The sequence below is a fragment of the Saccopteryx bilineata genome, unplaced genomic scaffold, assembly GCF_036850765.1.
Source record: "Saccopteryx bilineata isolate mSacBil1 unplaced genomic scaffold, mSacBil1_pri_phased_curated manual_scaffold_34, whole genome shotgun sequence".
NCBI lineage: Eukaryota > Metazoa > Chordata > Mammalia > Chiroptera > Emballonuridae > Saccopteryx > Saccopteryx bilineata.
In genome coordinates this window covers 278365-292404 of record NW_027095460.1, presented here as the reverse complement: position 1 = coordinate 292404, position 14040 = coordinate 278365, and positions in this window count along the sequence as shown.

The following is a 14040-nucleotide window of genomic DNA, read 5'->3' as shown; positions in this document are numbered from 1 at the left end:
ACGGACAATCACACAACTAAAATAAATCTTCTTGAATAAACTTGACCTACCGTGCTCCCTGAGCATAGGATCGGTGACACCCGGGCAGGGAGTGTCTCAATGCCAATAGTTGTGTCTCAGCAAGCAGAGCTCTGGGGCCCTCACTATGGCCTGGATTCCTCTCCTCACCTCCTCAGTCCCTGAACAGGGAGTTTCCTTTAGGGAAATGTGAAAGGATTGGCACTGCCTTTTGCTTCTTTGGGGTGAGCACAAAGGGTCATTGTCCATAATTTCTGCCACCGTCTAAGTCTCCTACCAGCGTCAGTCAGATGCTGCTGGCTCGGCCATCCACGGTGTCTAAGTTGCTGTTTTAAGCTGTGGAAATTGATATATGAATATAGAGAGCATGTAGCCTAAGCTCATTGTCTTACTCTAGTAAATAATGGAGCCCAACCCACTGGAAACAGGATCAGTTTTATAAATTACAAGCCTATCTCTCCCTGGCCAGCTGGCTCAGTTGGTTAGAGCACAGGACGAAAGTGCAGAGGTTGCTGGTTCGATCTCCAGTCTGGACACATACAGGAACAGATCGATATTCCAGTTTCTCTCTCTCTCCTTTATATATAATATAAAAATAAAAATTAAAAACCAATCTCATTTATGATCTGATATTTGCACAACATAAGAGGAAAAAGAATTAATGTCATATTAAGAGAAATTCCCCTCTGCCCCAGGAATAATTGGACTGAGGCGGGATGTGTGCCCGGTCCCTGAGTGATGGCTGACCTGGAAACCGAGGGGAGAGCAGAGGAGAGGGGGCGTGGTCAGCCCGCACAGCAAGGTCTCTCAGAGGAAGCTCCTGCCTGAGCAGGCCCTGACTCTCTGAACCCACAGGAGGCGCTGCTCCGTCTTTTTCCTGCATGTGAGGGGTTCTTGGGACCTGGGTGCTTCTCCCATATCCATCCCATCAAATCCTCTACTCAACACTGGTTCCTAATCCCCACCCAGAGCTGCCCCAGGGGAAGGATGATGGAACCTGTGCTGTTGGGGAATGTCTGAGACAGTTTGGAACACGTGGCAAACACCAGGCTTCCTTGATGCTAATTAGTACTTGCAAGAGTGTTAGTAACAAAATTTGTAATAAATGTATTCACCCCTTTTCTGTCATCATCTAAGATGTGATTTCTTACTAGTCCCTCATTTCTCATTTATCTCAACACTAGCAGTTCAGCTTCCATGTCCCTTACGTCCAGCACCAGGTTCCCTGTGCAGAATCTCAGGCCCAGAGTCACCTCCAACTGTAACTGCACATTCAGACCTGAAACCAGGGAGGGAGAAACTGGAAAGGTTTTCAGGAGTGCGTCCCTCTGTCATTGCAGACACAGGGGCCCTGGGCAGACCCCAGAAGAGGAGGAGCAGCCGAGGTCCTCCAGGGCCTGGGGGTCACTGACACTTGGTCACTGGCATGGAACAGCAGAGTAGGTGTGACCAAGACACACTGTTGAGTGTCCCTGGGAGGGGAGCTCATTTGCATGGCAGCCCCTCCCCCACAGTGATAGGAGCTATAAAGAGAGCTGTGCTGGGGACCCTGTGGGGTTGCTGAGAGCACAGGACTGAGGAGTCTGCACCATGGCCTGAGCTCCCCTCCTGCTCACACTGCTGGCTCACTGCACAGGTTGGGGGGACTCTTTGGGCTGGGGGTGAGGCAGGAGGTCAGAGACATCACACTGCATCCCTTTGGGCCAGTCCCCTTTTTGACCTTTGGTCTCTCACCTGTTTGCAGGAGCCACTTCCCAGCCTGTGGTGACTCAGGAAGCTTCACTGTCCACAAACCCTGGGGGGACAGTCACACTCACCTGTGGATCCAGTTCTGGGGCCGTCACCACTAGTAATGATGCCCACTGGTTCCAACAGAAGCCCTACCAGGTGCCCTGGGGTCTAATAGGTTATGCCAAGAACCAGGTACCAGGGGTTTCTGCCAGATTCTCTGGCTCCCTGCTTGGAAACACGGCCATCCTCACCATCACAGGGGCCCAGCCTGAGGACGAGGCTGAGTACTACTGTGCTCTGTGGTTCAGCAACCATTTCCACAGTGACAGATGCAGGTGGGGAAGTGAGACGAAAACCCCTGTTGGCTCAGTGCACCCTCACTCCTAATGTCCCCCTCTCTCCTGTTCACGGAGGCTGTGTGGAACTGGTGTGGACTCAGGGGGTTTGTTTTCCATGGTTCCAGAGGAAATGGTCTAGTCCAGTGTTTCCCAACCTTTTTTGTGCCATGCCCCACCTTAACCTTTCTAAAATTTTTATGTCCCCCCCTATGTAACATACATACTTTTTAACATTAAAAAATTGATTTGTTCACTTAATAAACATAAATGATAGGTTCTAGGAAGAAATCACAATGAAATTGTTAACAAAACACAGTAAGTAAAATTTCAAAACATATAATGAAAAACAGAAATTTAAATTCCAAATAATTTTAATACAGATTTTTCTATATTAATTTATTATTTTAATTTAGTGTGATCCTTGCACTTGATGATTGCTGCACAGAGATTTTATATTAGGTTCCAATTTGGTTAGCTTTAGTCTCAAGTCTTCACGTTGTGTTATATCCAGCCGATTTCTCTTTTTTTACCAGTAAATCATTTACAGCACTAAATCCACATTCAGCTAAAAATGAAGATGGAAACGATAGCAATAGTTTTCTTGCACATTTGGTTGAATTTGGTATTTGATTTCTGTTTCCTCACAAAGCCATGCCATCGCTCCTTTCATATTAAATAAAGCTTTAACTGACTCATCATTTTGCAATTCTGCGAGTTCTTCTTGATACTGCATATTTGATATATCAGACAAATCCACTAACATTGGCTGCATCATCCATGTTGGGAAATCAATTTGTTTTAAATCAGAAAATCTTTCTTTTAAATCAGCCGACAGAATATTCAAATAATTGACAATAACAAGTAAAGTGGTATCAGTTACTTCACATTTTTGGAGCCAATGAAACTGTTTAAAGTTTTTGTTGTTAATATGTTTCTGACATAACTCAATATTGGTAATGAAACCAAATATCTTTGCTTTTGCATCGACAAGAGTTTTATTTGTTCCTTGAAGTTGCTTATTTAATATATTTAGTTTTTCAAAGATATCGGCTAAATAACTCACAAATGCTTTACCATCTATTGTTAACAGATACTTCATTTCAGGTTTGTCGCTTAAAAAATCACTAAGAGTATGAAACAGTTCCATAAATCTTTTCAAACAGTTTCCCTTAGATAGCCATCTTACTTCAGTATGAAGTAAAAGTCTCACATGGTCTTCATTTTGTTCATCACAAAATAGCTTGAAAAGACGCTCACATTTGGCACTAGCTTTAATAGCATTAACACACTTTATTACTGTATGTAACACTTCATTCAGAACAGGCGAGATGTTTTTAGCTACCAAGTTTTCCCTATGAATAACACAATGCACAAGAATCATTTCTGGATTTGCATCTTTCATCAATTTTTTAAATTATAATTTTATTTTTTTAATGGGGTGACATCAATAAATCAGGATACATATATTCAAAGATCAACAAGTCTAGGTTACCTTGTCTTTCAATTATGTTGCATACCCATCACCCAAAGTCAGATTGTCCTCTGTCACCTTCTATCTAGTTTTCTTTGTGCCCCTCCCCCTCCCCCTTTCCCTCTCCCTTTCCCCCTCCCCCCGTAACCACCACACTCTTATCAATGTCTCTTAGTTTCACTTTTATGTCCCATCTACGTATGGAATAATGCAGTTCCTGTTTTTTTCTGATTTACTTATTTCACTTATATAATGTTATCAAGATCCCACCATTTTGCTGTAAATGATCCGATGTCATCATTTCTTATGGCTGAGTAATATTCCATAGTGTATATTTGCCACATCTTCTTTATCCAGTCATCTATTGATGGGATTTTTGGTTGTTTCCATGTCCTGGCCACTGTGAACAATGCTGCAATGAACATGGGCTGCATGTGTCTTAATGTATCAATGTTTCTGAGTTTTGGGGGTATATACCCAGTAGAGGGATTGCTGGGTAATAAGGTAGTTCTATTTTCAGTTTTTTGAGGAACCACCATACTTTCTTCCATAATGGTTGTACTACTTTACATTCCCACCAACAGTGTATGAGGGTTCCTTTTTCTCCACAGCCTCTCTAATATTTGCTATTACCTGTCTTGTTAATAATAACTAATCTAACAGGTGTGAGGTGGTATCTCATTGCAGTTTTGATTTGCATTTCTCTAATAACTAAAGAAGATGAGCATCTTTTCATATATATTTGTTGGCCATTTGTACTTCCTCCTGGGAGAAGTGTCTGTTCATATCCTCTTCCCATTTTTTATTCGATTGTTTGTTTGTTGTTGAGTTTTATGAGTTCTTCGTATATTTTGGATATTAGGCCCTTATCTGAGCTGTTGTTTGAAAATATCATTTCCCATTTAGTTGGCTGTCTGTTTATTTTGTTATCAGTTTCTCTTGCTGAGCAAAAACTTCTTAGTCTGATGTAGTCCCATTCATTAATTTTTGCCTTCACTTCTCTTGCCTGTGGAGTCAAATTCATAAAATGCTCTTTAAAACCCAGGTCCATGAATTTAGTACCTATGTCTTCTTCTATGTATTTTATTGTTTCAGGTCTTATGTTTAGATCTTTGATCCATTTTGAGTTAATTTTAGTACAGGGGGACAAACTGTAGTCCAGTTTAATTCTTTTCATGTGGCTTTCCAGTTTTCCCAGCACCATTTATTGAAGAGGCTTTCTTTTCTCCATTGTGTGTTCCTGGCCCCTTTATCAAAAATTATTTGACTATATATATGTGGTTTTATTTCTGGACTTTCTATTCTGTTCCATTGGTCTGAGCATCTATTTTTCTGCCAATACCATGCTGTTTTGATTGTTGTGGCCCTATAATATAGTTTGAAGTCAAGTATTGTAATGCCCCCAGCTTCATTCTTTTTCTTTAGGATTGCTTTGGCTATTCAGGGTTTTTTATAGTTCCATATAAATCTGATTATTTTTTGCTCTATTTCTTTAAAAAGTGTCATTGGAATTTTGATGGGAATTGCATTAAATTTGTATATTGCTTTGGGTAATATAGCCATTTTGATTATATTTATTCTTCCTAACCAAGAACAAGGAATATTCTTCCATCTCATTAGATCTTTGTCGATTTCTCTTAACAATGGTTTATAGTTTTCATTATATAAGTCCTTTACATTCTTTGTTATGTTTATTCCTAAGTATTTTCTTTTTTTTGTTGCAATTGTGAAGGGGATTATTCTTTTGAGTTCGTTCTCAGTTGTTTCATTGTTGGCATATAGAAAGGCTATTGACTTCTGTATGTTAATTTTTTATCCTGCGAACTTACTGTATTGGCTCATTGTTTCTAGTAGTCTTTTTGTGGATTCTTTGGGGTTTTCGATGTATAGGATCATATCATCTGCAAAAAGTGATACCTTTACTTCTTCTTTTCCGATATGGATGCCTTTTATTTCTTTGTTTTGTCTGATTGCTCTGGCTAAAACCTCTAGTACCACATTAAATAAGAGTGGAGAAAGTGGACATCCCTGTCTTGTTCCTGATTTAAGGGGGAAAGCCTTCAGTTTTGTGCCATTTAATATGATGTTAGCTGATGGTTTATCATATATGGCATTTATCATGTTGAGATATATTCCTTCTATACCCATTTTGTTGAGAGTCTTAAACATAAAATTGTGTTGTATTTTATCAAAAGCCTTTTCTGCATCTATTGATAAGATCATGTGGTTTTTGTTCTTTTGTTGATATGGTGTATTATGTTAACCGTTTTACATATGTTGAACCATCCTTGAGATTCTGGGATGAATCCCACTTGATCATGATGTATTATTTTTTTAATATGTTGTTGTATTCGATTTGCTAGTATTTTGTTTAGTATTTTAGCATCTGTATTCATTAGAGATATTGGACTGTAGTTTTTTTTTTTTGTTTTTTTTTTTTTGTGCCATCCTTGCCTGGTTTTGGTATGAGGATTATGTTGGTCTCATAAAATGTGTTTGGAAGTATTGCTTCTTCTTCAATTTTTTGGAAGATTTTCAGTAGAATAGGAACCAAGTCTTCTTTGAATGTTTGATAAAATTCGCTGGTATAGCCATCAGGGCCTGGACTTTTATTTTTGGGGAGGTTTTTAATGTTTTTTTCTATTTCTTCTCTACTAATAGGTCTGTTTAGGCTTTCTGCTTCTTCTTGACTCAGTCTAGGAAGGTTGTATTGTTCTAGGAATTTATCCATTTCTTCTAGATTGTTGAATTTAGTGGTATAAAGTTTTTCATAGTATTCTACAATAATTCTTTGTATATCTACGGTGTCCGTGGTGATTTCTCCTCTTTCATTTTGGATTTTGTTTATATGAATTCTTTCTCTTTTTTCCGTGGTAAGTCTTGCCAAGGGTTTGTCAATTTTGTTGATCTTTTTAAAGAACCAGCTCTTTGTTCTATTAATTTTTTCTATAGTTTTACTGTTCTCTATTTCATTTATTTCTGCTGTGATTTTTATTATCTCCTTTCTTCGGCTGGTTTTGGGTTGTCTTTGTTCTTCTTTTTCTAGTTCCTTAAGGTGTGAACTTCAGTGGTTCACTTGGGCTCTCTCTTGTTTGTTCATATATGCTTGAAGTGATATGAACTTCCTTCTTATCACTGCTTTTGCTGCATCCCATAGATTCTGATATGTCGTATTGTCATTTTCATTAGTCTGTATATATCTTTTGATCTCTGCACTTATTTCTTCTTTGACCCATTCATTTTTTAAAAGTATGTTGTTTAGTTTTCACATTTTTCTGGGATTTTTTTCCTCCTTTTGGCAGTTGAATTCTAGTTTAAAGGCTTTATGATCAGAAAATATGCTTGGTACAACTTCGATTTTTCTGAATTTGCTGATGTTGTTTTTGTGGCCCAACATATGGTCAATTCTTGAGAATGATCCATGTACACTGGAGAAAAAAGTATACTCAGTCACTTTGGGATGAAATGTCCTGTAGATGTCTATCATATCCAGGTGCTCTAGTGTTTTGTTTAAGGCCACTATATCTTTGTTGATTCTCTGTTTGGATGACCGATCTAGAGCCGTCAGTGGTGTATTGAGGTCTCCAAATATGATTGTATTTTTGTCAGTTTTTGTTTTAAGGTCAATAAGTAGCTGTCTTATATATTTTGGTGCTCCTTGGTTTGGTGCATACATATTAAGAATTGTTATGTCTTCTTGATTCAGTGTCCCCTTAGCCATTATGAAACGGCCATTTTTGTCTCTGAGTACTTTTGTTGTCTTGTAGTCAGCATTATCAGATATGAGTATTGCTACACCTGCTTTTTTTTGGATGTTATTTGCTTGGAGTATTGTTTTCCAGCCTTTCACTTTGAATTTGTTTTTATCCTTGTTACTTAGATGAGTTTCCTGTAGGCAGCATACAGTTGGATTTTCTTTTTTAATCCATTCTGCTACTCTGTGTCTTTTTATTGCTGAGTTTAATCTGTTTACATTTAGTGTAATTATTGACACTTGTGAGTTCCCTTTTGCCATTTTATAGTTGCTTCCTGTTAATTTTGTGTCTTGTTTGATCCTTCTCTTTCGTTTTTCTATCTTTTGTTTTTATTTGGTTGTATTCCATACATCTTTCCTCTGTTGCTATCTTTTTTATCTCATGTGCTTCTGTGGTGGTTTTTTCAATGGTGGTTACCTTTAAGTAATGGAAAGGGTTCCTACCCTGTTCATTGTAGCAAACTATTTTGTGAGTACTTTTGCACTCCATCGTCCTTTGCTACTGTTAATCTCCATCCTCTCACCTCTTTCTTTTTGTTGTTGTCACAGTTTAAATTTGGTTTTATTTTGTTCTTCTTGGAGCTTTTACTTGTGGCTTTATTATTATTATTATTATTTTTGGTCTTTGTATCTGATTGGAGAACCCCCTTTAGTAATTCCTGGAGTGGGGATTTTCTGATGATAAATTTTCTCATCTTTTCTGTATCTGTGAATGTTTTTATTTCTTCTTCATATTTGAAGGATAGCTTTGATGGGTATAGTATTCATGGCTGAAAGTTCCTCTCTTTCAAGACTTTAAATATTGGGGTCCACTCTCTTCTAGCTTGTAGAGTTTCTGCTGAGAAATCTGATGATAATCTAATGGGCCTTCCTTTATATGTTGTATTCTTCTTTTCCCTGGCTGCCTTGAGAATTTTTTCTTTGCCATTGGTTTGTGCCAATTTCATTATGATGTGCCTTGGAGTAGGTTTGTTGGGGTTAAGAAAACTCGGAGTTCTGTTTGCTTCATGAATTTGAGGCTTTAGTTCTTTCCACAGGCTTGGGAAGTTCTCATCTATTATTTGTTTGAGTATGTTCTCCATTCCATTTTCTCTCTCTTCTCCCTCTGATATACCTATTATTCTTATGTTATTCTTTCTGACGGAGTCAGATAATTCTTGTAGGGCAATCTCATTTTTTTTTTAATTTTTGAATCTCTTTCTTCTTCTCTCTGTTGTGCCTTAAGTTGCTTGTCTTCTATTTCACTAATCCTCTCTTCTATCTGGCCTGTTCTATTAGCTAAGCTTGTTACCTCGTTTTTCAGCTCGTGAATTGAGTTTTTCATCTCTGTTTGATTTGTTTTTATAGTTTTAATTTCCTTGGACATATATTCATTGTGTTCATTGAGTTGTTTTCTAAGCTCCCTAAGTTGCCTTTCTGTGCTTTCTTGTGTATCTCTGAGTATTTTTAGGATTTCTATCTTGAGTTCTCTGTCATTTAGCTCCAAGGTTTCCAATATATTAAATTTTTTCTCCATAGATTTTTTCCTCATCTATCTGTGTTACCTCTCTTTCTTTTGTATCCATGATATTCAATTTTCTCTTCCTTAATGGCATCTGAGGGTGGTTTTGTTGATAGTATTAATGAGATTTAATAAAGAATAAAAAGTTAAAAAAATAAAAAATTGAAAAAAGTTGTTCGATTCCCGGCCAGGGCACACAGGAGAAGCACCCATCTGCTTCTCCACCCCTCCCCCTCTCCTTCCTCTCTGTCTCTCTCTTCCCCTCCCGCAGCGAGGATCCATTGGAGCAAAGATGGCCCAGGCGCTGGGGATGGCTCTGTGTCCTCTGCATCAGGCGCTAGAATGGCTCTGAATGCAACAGAGCGACACCCCAGAGGGGCAGAACATCGCCCCCTGGTGGGCATGCCGGGTGGATCCCAGTCGGGCGTATGCGGGAATGTGTCTGACTGGCTCCCCGTTTCCAGCTTCAGAAAAATGAAAATAAATAAATAAATAAATAAATAAATCTCATAATAGAGGCAGAACCTTTAAGATGGGTAGATTTCCATTCATAAAATGTAAATTATTTATTTATTTATTCATTTTTAGAGAGAGAGGAGAGAGAGAAGGAGGAAGGAGTAGGAAGCATCAACTTCCATATGTGCCTTGACCAGGCAAGCCCAGGGTTTTGAACCAGCGATCTCAGCATTCCAGGTCGACACTTTATCCTCTGTGCCACCACAGGTCAGGCCACCATTCATAAAATTTTAAATCAATATTTGTATGTAGAAAAATTGCATAAATAGACAAAAAACTATCTTAAATACCTCAAGAGTAAGAAGAAAGGAAGCATTTTCAGTATGACATTCAAGGGTGAATGAGAACCTGCAGAAGTATAATGAACACAAGACATTTATTCCCTGACATGGCTGTTTTCATGATGAAGAGACATAAAAAAAAAATGACACAGCATATCCACGGGGGCTGGGGACCTAACAGGAAACCCTCATGACAGCAACAACGAACAAGAGCAACAACAACCATGTTTTCAATGTGTAAGGGTAATGCAAGTAGAATTATCACCAGGTATGAACTACTGGGATTAATGGGACACTTTTAGCCTAAGCCTGGACTCAATGTGGTCATGGCCCTGGCTGGATAGCTCGGTTAGTTGGCGCATTTTCTGATATGCAAAGGGTGTGGGTTTGAGCCTTGGTCAGGTGACAAACAGAAACAGATCAATGTTTCTATCTCTGTCTCCTTCTTCATTCTTCTCTCTCTAAAATAAATAATGAAGTCCATGAGCTAGGAAAACAATGTGGTCATGCTCCAGTAATGGGTGCAAGGATCATGCAGAAGTAAACTCAACTATCATGCAATCCTTTAACATCTGGGACCATAGCATTTTATGGAGCTGTCTGGATGTCATCAGTGACAACAAAAAATTAATGGCTCAACCCCAAAATCACAGAGCTGGTCTAATCATTCTCCTGCCCTGAGTAGTGACATTGGAAAGATTCAACTGCAAAACCAGCTCCCTTCCTGGAGAGGTGGGTGGTGTGAAATGGGCTGCAGGATGTGCATTCTGAGACCAGCAGGGGGCACTGGTGGACTGTGTCTGAGGCTCAGGGTTCTGGATGAGGAGAGTTCTCTACTGGCTCTTGCACACTTGAGCAGGCAGTGTCCTCAATGAAGTGTGACTTGTTTGCATCTGGTGCATCAGGTGTCGCATGAAACACTCAACTCTGACTCACATATTTTTCTCATATTTTATCTTCTCCTTTTATGAAGTCATTTATTTTATCTGATTTGCAGGAAAGATAGATAAAAAAGGACACAACAAAATTAAGTCTTCTTGAAGAAACAGGACCCACAGTGCTCCGTGGGCAAAGGAGAAGACACCCGAGGAGGAATTTTCCCAGTGGCAACATTAGTCCTCAGCAAGCAGAGCTCAGGGCTCTCTGTCATGGCCCGGATTCCTCTCCTCCCCTCCTCACTCCCTGAACAGGGAGTTTCCTGTGGTGGAAAGTGAGCTGGTATGGGGGAGGGGCATCACTTTCTCCTCCCACCAGCTGCACACAGCAGGGCTGTTCCATTAGCTGTGAGGGTGCTCAACCTGCTTCCAGGGTCCTGGGCCAGAAGGTGCTGGGCTGTTGGGGCCATTCTCAGTGTTTAGATGTACACAGATAATTTTATATACATGTATGTTTATACATATATAGTTGTGTGTATATATAATACAAAATTATAATCAGTACCTAAGTTTTGTGAGGTAAACACTATACATAAATATGTAACAGTGTTGACTTATGTATAAAATGGATTCACAAACGAACTTAAATACATATATAAACACATTCATATACAAATACTACATACAGACATACACATACACAACTCATATCTGTCATGGGCTAGAAACTGTGACAGTAAAGAGATGCAAAGACTCAGCCTCAATAACGAACGCTAATTCAACCGTGCATACATTATTATTATTGTTATTGCTATTGTTACTACAATATATTTTTAATTTGTGAAAGTCAAGAAAGCACTTATTAAATGATTTTTGATAACTCACGTTATTTCAGTTTTTGAAACTTGTTAGCTATATAATTTAGAAATAAAATTTTCTAATAACGAATAGTTAAAAAATTTGCACAAATTAAGGAACAGAAGAGGTAACCCCGAGTGATGGCTTATTCCACTTATCAGTGAGATCATACGGTTTTTGTCTTTTTCTGTCAGACATATTTCAATTAGTTTATTGTCCAATAATTCTATTTTTAGAAATGAAGAATATTCATATATATTCATATATGTATTCGTTTATTGATGAACATTAGGTTGTTTCGATATCTTGGCTTTTGTAAGTAATGTTGCCATGAGCATAGGGGTGCATGCATCTTTTTGAGCTAGTATTTTTTAGGAGCAGATAAACACCCAGATTTGGAATAGCCGAATCATACGGTAGTGTATTTTTTAGGAATCAAACCATGGGTGTGTGAATATATACAGTGACCTGGGGAGCTGCAGTAACCAGCAGGGAACCCAGGCCCTTTGGCCATGAGAAGATGTTTGTTGAGTGACCAGCAGGAGGTACTGTGTGACTTTCCTGAATTCCCACCACAGCTGGTAAGAACTATTCACTCAATAAAGCCTGGGCCTGAGGGCTGGGTCTGTGCTCCCTGATGGGGACTAAGCAGCTGTTCTCACTACAAACTTGTAGTGTCCCCTGAGCCCAACTCTGCGTGGTCTCAGCAGGTGTTTCTTCCAAGGCTCTCCAAGAGGTGATGCGAAACTTCCTCCTCCTCAGTGTGGGGTGTGAGCTGAGCTCAGCACTACGCTCAGGGAGGAGCTGGGCGGTCACTGAGGGACACACATTTGCATGGACAGCCCCACCTCTGGCAGAGGGGGGAGAAGAAAAGGAGGCCTAGAGCAGCCCAGCCCCATGGTGGGCTCAGGGCTGTGAGAACCATGGCCTGGACACCTCTCCTCCTGGTGCTCCTCTCTCAATGCACAGGTAGGGACAACCTCACAGACACAGGGCAGCCATCTAACCTGTGTCAGCCACTTTGACTCAGCCCCTTAGAATTACTTTGCTCTTTGCTCCATGTGCCATTTTTGTTTGCAGGTTCCCAGTCCCAGCCTGTACTGACTCAGCATACCTCCCTTTCTGCGTCACTGGGAGCATCAGCCAGACTCACCTGCACCCTGAGTAGTGGCTTCAATGTTGATGGATACTGGATATCCTGGCACCAACAGAAACCAGGGAGCCCTCTCCGGTATCTCCTTCGATACAAGTCAGACTCAGAGAAGGGCCAGGGCTTAGGGGTCCCCAGCCGTTTCTCTGGATCCAAAGACACCTCGGCCAATGCGGGGCTCCTGCTCATATCTGGGGTCCAGCCTGAGGACGAGGCAGACTATTACTGTGTTACATATCATAATAGTGGGAGCAGCGTTACCCACAGTGTCTCAGATGATGAGGAAGTGAGACAAAAACCCCTGGGCACACAATCCTTGTTTCTGAGCCTCTTTTATTATAAAACTTCTGTGGAGATGCCTCACTGAGGGGCGACTCCACAGTTACACTGGTTCATGGACATGAATAAATAACTCCGTTAATGTAGTGCAGGGCACTGCAGGTGAGGTAATAGAACCCAACTGCACACAGGGTAGTAGTAAGTAAACAAGTTAACACTGTGTCTGTGTCTACTACACATGACAACCACATCAGTCATGTTCACCCACAAAACTTATGCCACAAAGCGTCAATATTGTGTTGCTAATGACATATCCATAGTGCTGTGTTAATACTCACCCTGGTCACAGTTTCCTCTCTCTGGATCAGTTTTCAAGTCTAACTGGACCCAGATCCACAGACCATCACTGACAGCCTCTCTGTCCCTTTTCGTCTCTCTTCTGCTCATGACCCTCCTCCTCCTGGTCTCTTTCTCTGACCCTTCAGGTCTTCACTCTATCCCCACTTAGTTTCAGAGAAACTGGCAAGGTCTTGCTGGAGTCTTCATTCCCCCCGCTCTGGCTACAGGTGGATGATTCTTTCTTTCTTTCTTTCTTTCTTTCTTTCTTTCTTTCTTTCTTTCTTTCTTTCTTTCTTTCTTTCTTTCTTTCTTTCTTTCTTTCTTCCTTCCTTCCTTCCTTCCTTCCTTCCTTCCTTCCTTCCTTCCTTCCTTCCTTCCTTCCTTCCTTCCTTCCTTCCTTCTTTCACCCTGACTGGAATCCACTCAAAACTCTCACTGGGACTGATGCTCAAATCTAAGAATCTATACTCAGAATCTGAGGCTGATGCTTAGAAAACTGAGCAAGAGGAGAAGAGAGAGAAGCAGGGGAGAGAGGGAAAGAGAAGCAGATAGTCCTATCTCCTGTGTGCCCTGACCTGGGATCAAATCTGTGATATTCATATGCAGGAATGATGCTCTATCCACTGAGCCAAATGGCCAGGGCCTGCTTTTTTTCTTAAAATGATGTGTCCATCCAACCTTTGAGTATTTATTCATAGAAACTGTTGATGTATTTATTATTCATCCTTCAGAATTACAAATTTGATGTCATAAACAAAGGAACGACTGGCTATCTAGCACTGCTGTGGTGTGTGGGCAGGAAGAAGGGAGCTGTGTGCTCACCCCACCCTGTGCTTCCTGAGTCCTGAGACCCCACAGCTGAGGGTCCTAGGCCTGCATGAGGAACATGGACAGATTTCCCTGACTCTGCAGTTCCTGGACTGCTGATT